Raw genomic sequence first — 3,846 nt, 5'->3', positions numbered from 1 at the left:
CCTTGAAATATTTATAATTGCTCTTTAACAGAATATTTAAGCGAGTAATTGTTTTAACATATCAAAATAAGATGGCCTGTTGTTGATATCTTGTTGTTTTACCGATCAGTCCCAAAATGCAATATTTTGCAATGTCAACTAGGGTCCTACGGGAACCTACATATTAAAATGTGACCTTGATTATAATTGAAATAGAGAATTTAATACATTTAAGAGAAATAGAATAAAAAACGCCTTTAAGTTAACAACAGCAAACTTATCCGATAAAAAACATCCAATTTAATGTGCCTGGCGGCACATCTGTTCCTGACCGATCAGTGCCCCAAAAATGCAATATGCACTACTAGGGTCCTAGGGGAACACTACATTTGATGAATCTTGAGGAAAGGAGTCCCTTCAGTCTTTTCTGATAATTAGCCGTCAACAAACATTTAAAATATCAAATATCCAAGATTCGGCGGCTGGTCGGGCCATGCTGTAGATCGATCATACCCAAAATGCAAATATGCAACAAACTAGGTGTCCTAGGGAAATCAACATCTAAATTTGTGAGACAAAGTCCCTTCAGTACTTTCTGAGAAATAGCGTGTAACAAACTTCAACTATCAATAAATCCAAGAAGGCTGCCTGGCGGCATCTTGTTTGAGACAATCGATCAGTCCCAAAAGTACAATATGCATTCAACAAAGGGTCCAAGGGGACGCCGTAACATATGAAAGTTTGAGAAAGATCCCATACAGTACTTGTTACGACGAAATAGCCTGGAGCTTTAGCTGGTACAGAATTGTTATAGGACGGACGAGACGGAAGGACTGACGGAGGGCACGGACGTAGGTACGGACGGACGACCGGACCACGGACGAAAGGACGAAAGTTAGAACTATCTCACCATCTGATTATGGCTGGTGCATATAAAAAAATACCAAAACAAATTAACTTCTCCTACATCAGCATTTCAAATTTTAAAAGAATTACTTAAAGATAATCTGTCATTATACATAAAAATCAATCAAAATGGGAAAAAGAAATTGATAGTTTCAAAATACCGAAGTTTATTACAAAAACTGTGACTTAAGAACTACATGTATTTATAATTGCTCTTTTATCGTTCAAGTATATGTGAGAGTTAGCTCCCCTTGTTGTTGATATCAATTTTAATACTTTTTTGTGTTTGTCATAATCCTTAAAACTAATATTATGGATTGATTAGAAGTTAAATTTAAAATGTTTAAAAAAAGAAGAAAGTACATTTTAACAAATAACATTACATAATATGTAACAACTGAATTTATTAGAAGTAAGAAAGCATTTATATCAATTTGTAATAGAATGTCAGAATAGGTGATACGGAGTAGCCTCCCTTCTTCCGATTTTTTATATTAGAGTTGTCTCCCCTTACCTGACATATTATATACACAATGAAAATTAATTATTTGAAATTACAAATATCAATTTATTTTTAATAGATATGAATGATTGAGAGGTAATGATGAATAAATGATGAATATATCTGTAAATAATGTGAAAGCGGTGAAAGTTTGTGTTCAAGATTAAAATAATCTATTTAAATATGGAAATTTGTGTGCAAGTCCTTATGTGAAAGGAACATAATGTTATTTATATGTCTATTGAATAAATTTAATAAATTATTTAAATATCTGAATAAATTTGAATAAAAAAAATAAAATTAAAAAAAAAACAAAAACAAAAGCAAATATAACACGAGAGCGTGTATCTTCTGCATTGTATTGCCGGCTTTAAACTGGTGTTTAACCAGATAATTAAGGAGAATTGTTTATGATCGACATCAACTTGAATAAAATAACGGTTCCCAAGCATCCATATGCCAGATTCATTTTGTGTGTTTTAAGAGTCGTCGATATTGATACAATGTTAGCCCATGTCTAGCCAGAATGTCTTACGTTCGGTGTAGCAGACGTGCATTAACTGCAGTCTTTTAAATGTGACCTTGATTATAGATTCCGTTCAAACAATTCGTGAAGTACATCTGTGTCGTCACTTGACCGATATCAAAGATCTTTTTTGTTCATTGCAATGACGCCTTTCAGTTAACAACAGCAAGTTGTATCATCGATCACCTCAGTTACAGATCAAAATATGAAACTCCTACATTTCAATTGTATGACATGTGAAAAGAAATAATTACTTTATAATAAAGAAAAAATGCATACATGTGCAAAATATAAACAACACAATACTAAAAAAAGAACCGAAGAGATAAGAACGAAAAAGTTTAAAATTTGTGCAGTAAAATTAGCACATATATCGGAAACATAAAGTTCTAATGGAAGTTATATTAGATGATATTAGAAAAATATTCCAGAAATATGCATTGTGGTGACATTTGAGTGAAATGTTCACAAAACTACTTAATGTCCGCCATTACAAAATGCATTGTATGCCTAAACATAGAACGAATATACGTACCCGGCCTACTATACCTTTCGGCCGGGTACGAATTGGTCCCTATGTGTCGTAGAGGAGCACTGCCTCCGAAAATCACTCGGGCATAGTTTTCTATACTTTTTTGTAGGTTTCTAATTATTTTATGCGTATACATGCATTTACATATTATTTTTGTCCAAAACAAACATAACTACCATTCTTAATATCTACCGTACAGCTCATTAGTCGTCATATTCACAACTTGTGGACTTGCCTTATAAATTCCCTTCAGAAAGACCTTGATATGTATTATGTAACAAATAATGCCTCGATGAGAATTTGATATTTTATGTGGTTCAGTTTTATTAGTAGGTAAGCGATATCAAACAAGTACGATAAAAATCCAAACAAACGTTTTATATTGGTTTGCATAATCATTACTTTGCTCCATTAGCAGTAATAGGCACCAATTGTAGCTCTTAAGACGACACCATTTTCTGTCAAAAAGTCTTTTGAGCTACAATATTGCAGCTAGCCTAACCATAGCCCATGCCAGTTGATTACAACAACCTTTGTCTAGAACTGCTCAAATCGCTCTTAAAGTAGTGTGTTTACCGTATATACATACTGACATTTTCAGTTTACGGTGGCCATTTTTCCCCAATGGACACCGGTGAATATGATGCTTGGAAGTAAGCTCATTAATCGAGCGCTTTTAAACGCTCTTGTGATACCATAAACATAATCTGTTTCCGGCAGAAGCTCAGTTTTATCACTCTTCATTTTCAAGCATTCAAGTGATTTTGACTTGTTCTCGCTAAAATCCGCTGACCAAATAAGAATTTAAGGAAATATATTTTTCTCAAATAGAGTTGAGGTGAAGATATTGTGTGAATATATTAATAAAAAAATAAACAAACGATTCGGCTATATTAACCCCTCAAAAATCGCTTTTTAACATTGCATAAATAAGGACTACTGAAACATGTGGTTGTTCCCTTTAAGGTCTTGCCTTCAGTCGTATCACATATAAATAATATTGCATGAGTGTTCATTTCATATTCAAGACACGTTTCATAAAATCTCATCTAAAATGAACACAAAGTTAAGATGATTTTGATCACATAACAACAACAACCTACATTTCCAAGACTGTCACGACAAAAGGCATTATATTGTTACTGTAATGACGTCATAATGGATATTTTTCCCAGCACATCCAATGAAAATTCCACTTGTGACATATGCAAAAATATTACAAGGGCGAAATCACTGGATATTTTGCAAATTATGAGATGAATAATAATATCGTCATTAAATGCCAATAAATTTGTGTTGTAGTTAAAAAACATAAAACGCGCACATACACATTCTTTAGTAGACTCAAGTTGAGTTGAATATTAAAGAGGAACATAGCATATGATAGTATGTCATTGGAAG

This window comes from Argopecten irradians, chromosome 13, assembly GCF_041381155.1.
Source record: "Argopecten irradians isolate NY chromosome 13, Ai_NY, whole genome shotgun sequence".
Lineage (NCBI taxonomy): Eukaryota > Metazoa > Mollusca > Bivalvia > Pectinida > Pectinidae > Argopecten > Argopecten irradians.
The sequence above is the reverse complement of the archived record's forward strand: the minus strand, read 5'-3'. Positions refer to the sequence as shown.